Source organism: Talpa occidentalis, unplaced genomic scaffold, assembly GCF_014898055.3.
Source record: "Talpa occidentalis isolate TD23 unplaced genomic scaffold, MPIMG_talOcc4v2.1 talOcc4.16, whole genome shotgun sequence".
NCBI classification, from domain to species: Eukaryota; Metazoa; Chordata; class Mammalia; order Eulipotyphla; family Talpidae; genus Talpa; species Talpa occidentalis.
The window spans coordinates 1,587,867-1,596,584 of record NW_023601653.1 but is presented as its reverse complement, the minus strand read 5'-3'; positions in this window follow the sequence as shown (position 1 = coordinate 1,596,584).

Genomic DNA, 8,718 nt, shown 5'->3' with positions numbered 1-8,718 from the left:
CGTGTTCCACAAAGATGCTCAGCGAACGAGACGATGGCTGGATGGGGGGTCCATGCCGTGTCAAGGCGTTGGGCGGCGGGGCGGGGCGGGGGCTGATTTTCAGTCAAGGTGACGGCAGAGAAGGCTCGGCCCGCAGATGTCAGAGCGCCTTCCGGTACTGGCCGGGCCACCGCTGCCACCATCCTGCACCCCTCGCCCTCCCAGGCTGCCTGAGCAAAGGCTCAGCTTCAGGGCCCCCCGCGGTCCCTTCACAGCATCCCTGAGGGCCCTGCAGTGGGCGGGAGGGGCCTTCGAGACAGAGAACACCCCACGTGCTTGGGGGAGAGGGCGTGCCCAGCCCCAGCCTCTGCTAAAGTGACCCAGTGCTGTCGTGAGCACTGTTTCGGGGTGTACAAAGCCAGCCCCCCCTCCTGTCCCTGCTGGACGACACTGGCAGCGGGCACCTGCAGATGCGAGGCTGCAGGGAGGTGCCTGCAGGCCGGGGGGCCTCGAGGCCACCTAAGGTGGACTGGGCAGTTGCTGGAATTCCCGCTTCGTCCATGCCTGTGTCTCCTCCCAGAACCCGCCTCCTGGGGGCAGGGCTCCCCTCTCCTCTCGGAGACCCCCGGGGGGAGGGAGTAGTGCAGGCAGGGGGCAGGCAAGGCAGCCTGAGGTCGGAGTCAACTGTCAGACACTTCATGGGGCGCAGTGGCCTCTGCCTGTCCCCGAAGCCGTGTGCCCGTCGCCCCGAAGCAAACCCTGTACCTCTTAAGCAGTTACCCGCCATGCCCTCGGCACCCCAACAACCACGGCCTGCCTCGGGCTCTGGGGACGCCCCGCACCCCATGCCCAGGTCCCTGGCTGGCGTGGGCACTGTCTGGCCTGCCCGTCTTGCGTTGCCTGCTCCCCCATTTCCTGGGGGCCCCGGGAGCAGGCGCGGGCATGAGGGGGAGTGTGGGTGTGCGCAGGTGTTTGCGTCCGCGCCTGCTCCAGCGGTTGGGCACCCCTCCAGCAGGGTTTCCTGGCTACAGGGCCCTCCATGGTTACCCTTCCGTGGACCGCCCACCCGTCTCCCCAGCCACCTGCCCCTTTTGCACGCACGCCCCCCCCAACCGCCAGTGTATTGGAGCAGGCCCAGGCTTGTTCTACAGGTTTGGGCACCTCTTGGCCTCGGTCTGTTGGTCTCCGTGGTTGCCCCAGTTTGAAAGGCCAGACCTGCAGGTACCCGGAGGCCTCCACTGCTGGCAGCAGGCACCAGGCGGGAGCTCCTGCTTCTCACACTGTCCTTTTCAAGTTTGATTGCTAGCCCCCTACTTGACCTAGCCACATCTTGGGGAGTACAACCTCACCCCTCCATTTGTGAATGAGCCGCCCTCACCGTCCACCCAAGCCCTGGTGGGGGACTGTCTCTTGCCCCGGTGCCCAGTCTGCTTTGCGGGCCTGGCTAATCGAGGCCCCAGGGAACCCCAACTTTTGGCTCTCAAGAGACTTCAGCAGCAGCTGAGAAGCAGGGGAGATGGCCGGCCTGCCTCAGGTCCGGGGGTCAGCGAGCGAACGGACAATCGCTCCATCCACTTGCTGGGCAGGACCAGCCCCCAGGGGTGAGTTTCACCTCCCCCAAGAACATGCCTCTGCTTGGCCTCCAGAGCCTGGGGGGAGCTGCTGGCCTGGCAGATAAAGGCCCCATGGAGCAGGGCAGCCTGACTCCCTGGGCCGGGAGACACCACGGACTACCTCGTCTCTTGCGGCCTCAGTGACCTCACTTGTGAAAAGGGGTGTGGGTGAGATGAGGCAGACATGGAGCAGCTGTGCTCCTCGTGGACCGGGAGGCAGGGGTGGGGCCCAGCTCTGCAAGGGCCGGGGTACCAGGGGTGACTTCTAGGCTTGGGGCCAGGGCCACTGGGTAGCTGGTGGAAAACCTCCACCAGAACAGAGCGGAGCAGGCCGGGTAGGAGTCACCAGAGCCAAGACTCCAGGGCTGGCCCCCCAGAAGACGTGGGGTTGGGGCTGCTGTTATCCTGTGGTATCACGGGCCGGGCCGGGCAGGGCCGCCAGGCCCCAGGGAGGCTGCCATAAAACGTTCCCCATCTCAGTTCTGGTGACGTTTGAGGTGACTCCCCGCTTGAGGGTGCCGCTGCAGGCCTTTCAGCATGAAGCTGTGCAAAGTGGTAAGAAATGTCAACTAACCTTGAAGCTGCGGAGGCCGAGACGGAGCTCTCGGGCATCACCACCCACCATCAGCTGCCTGCACCACCTTCATTTGCCTGCACCACCTTCCGGGCACTCCCTGGACGGGTCTGCCTGTGCTCAGCCGCGCACTGTGGCCTGCACTTCAGGTTCGCGAAGACCTGAGTGCAGCCCGGGCTCCTTGGCTTCAGCGTCAGCGGGTGGTGAGGAGCCCGGGCTGGCATCTCTGCTCACCCACGAAGGAGAGCTGTGGTTCTCCACCTGCTGAATCTGCCAGCCTAGTCTTGACCTTCGCTCTTTGGTGTCACCGGCGGGGCTTTCTATGCTGAGCGAAGGTGGCCTGAAGCCCTGGGAATCGGGCTGTCAGGCCGGGGAGACGGCGAGGGATGGGCCCTTTCGGCCTGGGGCTGGGAAGGACAACCCGAGAGGCAGGAAGTCTAGCCCTGGCCACCCCTCTGTGACCCTCTCTGTCCCGGCCATCGGTCCTGTTCCTCAGCCCCGAACCTCCCCGCCGCTCCCCATCACTGACACAGCGACAGTGTCAAACTGTCCGCACCACACACTTCTGCAGACAAAACAGCCCCTCCGCAGAGTGTGGCTCCGCACCCTCCCGCGAGCCCTGGAGAGGGCAGGGCCGGGGCTGTGGTGCCTGCAGCCAGGTGAGCCAGCACTCAGCGGAGCGGAGCTCAGCCTGGAGGGCGCGTGGGGAAGATGCCGCCCCTGGCTGTGGGCTCCAGGGCGGGCCGCAGTGCCTGGGCTTGTCGGCACCCACAGAAGCGGTTTTCCTGGTTCCTGGCCCCCTTCCGTGCAGCCGGACGGCCGTTCGCCCAGGTCCTGCCCTCCTCCAGCCCTGGGGCAGCTGGTCACGCTGTCGCTGGGAGCCCAGGGACACCCCTGCTGGGCACGGGGTCCCTCTGGAGCCCCTCGACACTCAGGGCCCTGCTGCTCCCTCCATCTCCGAGGTGGGGCCCCCAGCGCATCCTCCCAAGCTCTTTCCTGCCACCCGAGGGAACTGAGCACCCGGGGCGGGTGGGCACGTGTGTCCCGGGTCAGATGGCGGCGCCGCCTGAGGAAGGGTCACAGGTTCCATCCACCGCCCTCCCTCCCCACGCCTTCTCCATGGGCCCTCGGGCTGCCGCTCTGCCCAGGCCCCCCGCCTCTCCCCGTTTCACCAGTGTGGACGCCGCAGTCTGCCCCAGCCAGGGAGCCGCCCGCCCCGGCCCCCGCAGGCTGCGTCCCACGCCTACCTGGCCGGAGCGCCAGCCGGGCACAGAGCAGGGTCTCCGCGATGCGGGCAGACGGGAAGAGGAGAGTCCTCGGTGCTTTCTGCAAGGCGGAGGGCGGGGCCGGCCCCCCAGCCCCCCGCGAGCCTCCCCTCGTCTGGGCGCTCTGGTGTTCTCGCGCGGCCTCTGCTCCCGGCTGCTTCTGCTCCCGCTCTCTGCTCTCTGCTCTCGTTCTCTCTCGTTCTCTCTCGTTCTGCTGACGCCCGTGACGCCGCCCTTGTTAGCCCCGCCTCAGCCCAGGTGCGCCCACCTATGCGCGCCCACACCCCCTCCAGGTGCCCGCCGTCAGGCCCGCCCGCAGGGCCGCGGGGGCCACGTTACTGCTACGGGCGGGGGGCTGGGAAGCCGATCATTTGGCTCTTCCCTACCCCGGCTGAATGAACCTGGCCCGCAGGCCCTCCCGCCCCGCCGCCCCCCGCCTCCCCAACTCGGCGCCTCTCTCCTCCTGTAGGCTCTGGGGGGACCCGGCTCACGTCCCCCGGGTTCTTGCTCCAATTCGGTCATCCCAGAGAGGCCTTCGGCACCTCGTTCTCCCCTCCCCTGTACTGGGGAACTGGCCTCCGCCCGCGGTGCCCGACCCGTGCACGTATCTGACGGGTCTTGACACGCGCACACACCTGGGAACAACCCCCCTCACACACACAATCCAGAGAACGTATAGACCCATGTCCCCCCAAAGTTTCCTCCTGCCACTTTGTCAGGCCTCCGTCCTGCGCCCGAGTCCTCCCACCTGCTTAAGCTAAAGAATTGTTTGCATTTTCCAGAACTGCATATAAGCGTGACCCATAGTAGGTCTCTTGCCCCCTGGCCTCTCCAGCCAGCACCATCATTTTGAGGTTCGTCAGCGGCCGCCTGTCTCCACACTGCGTTCTTTTTCATCGCAGAGGAGACCCGCAGCCATGGGTGTTCCGCCAGGCAGCAGGCGAGTCACTGCTGGTGAACACGTGGGGCTGTTACAGCGAAGCAGTCCTGCACACACACGTTCAAGTTCCCGTGTGGACGGGACCTGTGCGTCTCTCAGGTAAACACCCAGGCGTGGCATGACCGCTCCTGTGCCAGGGCGAGGTTAACGTTGACCGAGACTGCGACATTGTTCTGCAGAGCGCTGGGACTATTACACAAACGCTTTTTATTTTAAAATCATTAAAGATTCATAGGAAGTTGCAAAAAACAGAGGGAGGTGGGACGCCATTTACTCAGCTTCCTCCACCTTGTGAAACTAGCAGCATTACAGCAAGATCAGGAAACTAATATTAGTGAAATGTGCCCAGCTTATTCCTATTTCCCCGGTTTTCAAGCACCCCGAGTGTGCGTGTCTATGCACTTTCATCACGTGTAGATTTTCTCACCACCACTTTACTAAGCCACACAAATGCTCCACCCCCACGGCTCCCGCCTACTGCTCCTGCGCAGCCAAACCTGCCCCCCAAACCCTCCCCTGGAATCACTGATCTGCTCTCCAGTTCCACGATTTTGTTGTTTCAAAAACGTTATATAAGTGGAATCACACAGAGGCAACCCCGGGAGCCGTTTTTTTGCCTGCAGCAATCTTCCCCAGAGCTCCTTTCCAGCACCGACTGTCTTCCATGATGCAGAGGCATCACCGATTGCTTGAGCATCCGCTGGAAGAGTCAGAAGCGGTTTGAACCAATTTTATCCAGTCAGAAAAGTTTTGAAATGCTTTGAACTGCACAGAACATCTGGTTCAGAACTGGTTTGATCCAGTCAGAGCACTGGCTCAATCCAAACTGGTTTAAACTGGTCAGAGCCCATTTGAACCCATTTTCATGGATCAGAAAAGGTTTGAAATGATCAGAACCACTCTGAACCAGTTTCACCCAGTCTGAACCTACTTTCTTGGGTCAGAACTGGCTTGAACCTGATAGAACATATTTGACCTGGTCAGAACAAATTTGAACTGGTCAGAACTGGTTTGAACATGTTTCACCTAGTCAGAACAGGATTGAGCCAGTTTCACCCAGGCAGAACTGGCTCTAACTGGTCAGAACTGGTCTGAACCAGCTGTTTGAACTGGTCAGAACCAGTTTTAATTGGTTTTATCTGGTCAGAACAGTTTGAACCAGGTTAGAAAAGTTTCAAACTGGTCTGAACTGGTTTGAACTGATGTAGGGTAAATGAAATTGATCAAGATTTTGATTGCAGGAGGCACTCGGGAGCGTGGGTGCAAGGGTGCATGCCTGATGGGGGACACCTGGAGTGTGGTATGGCCATGCCTAAGTGTGCGCACCTGAGCCTAGAGGCAGAGGTATAAGGTCAGTGTCACTCAGAGACAGGAGAACAGATAGGGCAGGACGACTAAGAGAGGAAGAGTTCACGAGAGAATGCCAGACAGAGCCAAAAGAGAAAGAGTAAAGATTCACTGGGGCCTCCTGGCCCCCCAGGCCTCCCTGCCTTGCCAGCCTGCAGATCTGCCCAACAACAATTGGAGTAGAAAGAATATTAAAGCCTGAAATTGTGCATACAAGAAGTGGGGTACAGGCCAGAGGTGTGGGGGGTGAGAGGATTCACCAGAGACAGAGCGGGGAACAGAACAGGCAGACTGACTGAAATCCACTGCTGAGGGGAGCAGCGGGGAGACAGGAGAGGTCTGCTGCACCATGTGGGTCATCTCCCTGGCTGGGGATCAAACTCATGCTGCAGTGGCTGTGGCTAACTTCATAGGTTGTGTCTTAACCCCTTGCATCACCAGGGAGGCCCTCCTGGGCCCTTTTTTACCCGTCTACCTGAATTGATAGAGAACCTGCCCTGTGCAGGCTTGCCAATACAACCAGTTTCAACCAGTTAGAACCAATTTGATTTGGTCATAAGTTGTTTAAGCTTAGATCTGATTCATTAGGTCAGAACCAGTCAGAACTGGCTTGAACCAGTCAGAACCAGTTTGAATTGGTGTGAACTGGTTTAAACCAGTAAGAACCAGGCTTGACCATTTTTATCCTGTCAGAATTGGTTTGAACTGGATTCATCCAGTCAGAACCAGTTTGAACTGGTCAGAATCTGTTTTATCTGGTCAGAATCATTTGAGCCAGTTTCAACCAGTTAGAAACAGTTTGATCCAGTCAGAACAGTCGGACCTTTTTTATTTGGCCAGAACAGCCTTGAACTTGTTTCAACCAGTTAGAACTAGTTTCATCTGGTCAGAAACAGTTTGAACTGGCTCCAACCAGTTAGAATCACTTCCATCTGGTAAGGTTTGATCTGGTCAGAACCTGTTTCAATTGGTCAGAACTGGTTTCATCTGGCCAGAACTTGTTTGAACCTGTCAGAATCTGTTTCATCCAGTCAGAAACCAGTTTGAACTTGTCACAGCCACTTCTATCAAGTTAGAACTGGTTTCCTCTGATCTGAACCAGTTTGAATTGAGCCTGTTTCATCTGGGTCATAACCAGTTTGAACTGTTCAAAAGCAATCTGAACGGGCTTTATCCAGTTAGAACCTGTTTCAACCTTATTTCTCAGGTCAGACTGGCTAGAACCGGTCAGAATATGTTTATATCAGTTTGAGCTGTTTTGATTTGGTTTTCTTGAGTGACATCCAGGTTGAACCATTCAGAACCCATTTCATTTGGTCAGAACCATTTTGGACCAGCTCAGACCAGTTTTATCCAGCCAGAACCATTTTGAGATGATTTGAAATGGTCTGAGTTGGTTTTCTTGGGTTTGAACCAGTTTGTACTGGCAAAAACTAGCTTTATCCGATCAGAACTGGTTTTATCCAGATTGAACCCATCTGAACTGGGTTCATTTGGTCAGAACTGGTTTTCTCTGGTCAGATCTGGTTTGAACCATTTTGAACCAGTCAGTACCAGTTTGAACCAATCAGAACCAATTTGAACTGGTTTGAACAAGTCAGAACTGGTTTGGACTGGTTTTATCTGCTCAGTCTGGGTTGTCCCCAGGTTGGCGACATTACGCATCCAGCTGCTAGGAACATTTTGTGTAAGGTCTTTCTTTTTCTTCTGGAATAAACACTTGACTGCCCTTGCCAGGCTGCATGGTAAGTGCATGTTGACTTTTAAAATAACCTGTCAAATTTTTTTCTAGAGTGGCAGAAGCCATTTTAAATTCTGTCAAAAAGAAAACAAGGTCAAGATGGTGGCGCCTGTGCTAAACCCACGGGGACCTACCCGTGGCTTCAGGCCCCTACAGTCTTAGCGTCCCCCAGGAAAGCAGTCTGGCATCCGGGTCAGTGTGGGATGACGTAGTCAGCGCCGACGAGGGGAGCGCCCGCATCTCCCAGAGGAACATGAGCTCGCTGGGCACCAGACCTTTCCCATTCCCCAAGGAGAGGTTCCCTAAGGAGCAATTCCTGCGTCCTCCTCTTTCCCTCTCCCTGCCGTGAAACCCTTCCGTCTCCCGTCCTGCCAGGGCGCCTCCTCCCTGCCGGCTGGGCTGGGATGCTGCCAGAGTCACGAGTCACGGAGCAGAGCCACGAGGTCTTTCAAATGAACTCAGCTGGGCTTTCGTTGGTGGGCGACTCCCATCGGCGATGTGACGTGATTTTGTTTTGCTGCATCCTCACCGCATTTGGCGTTAACATGAAATTTCACGCTCGCCATCACCCCGACGCAGCTGTGTGGTGAGGGTGGGCTTCCCGCTCCCCACTCCTGTGGCAACGCAGCGGCGTCCTGCCTTCCACACGCCCAGCAACATGTGCCAGGGCTGTCTCTTCAGGCAGCCTTTCCCGGGGCCTGTGGTGCCACCTCACTGTGGTGTGCTGGCATTTCCCGAATGAGAACCAATGGCAGCATCTTCTCAGGCCCTTGGGTGCTGCTCCTGGCTCTTCTCCGATGAAGCACATGTTCACAGCCTTCGCCCAGTGTCGTCTGGCTGCTTGTCTTCTGGGCTGGGGCCTTAGTCAGATGTGTGTTTGCAGATGTCTCCAGCCTGACCTGCCCATTCCTCTCCCTAGCGGCGTGGGCCCCTCAGCAGACTCCCTTTCTCTTTACCGCCCGGCCACGCCCGACACCCGCTTCTTACCCGTCCACACTGGCAGCTCCATGAGGGCAGGGTCTGCTTCCCTCAGTGCCCCCCGCCCACCCCCTGGCTGCAGAGGGGCAGGGCCATGGACGGAGGAGTGGAGACCTCCAGGTAGCCTGGGGCAAACTGCGAGGCCATAGGTGAGGCCCGGGCTGGGGCGGGTGGGGCCAGACCGAGGGCAGAGAAGCAGGGCAGGGGTTTCCCAACTTGTGATCGCCAGGCCCCTGACTCCTCCGGCCAGCAAAGCCACCCCACCGGCTGCCAGTGCTGGC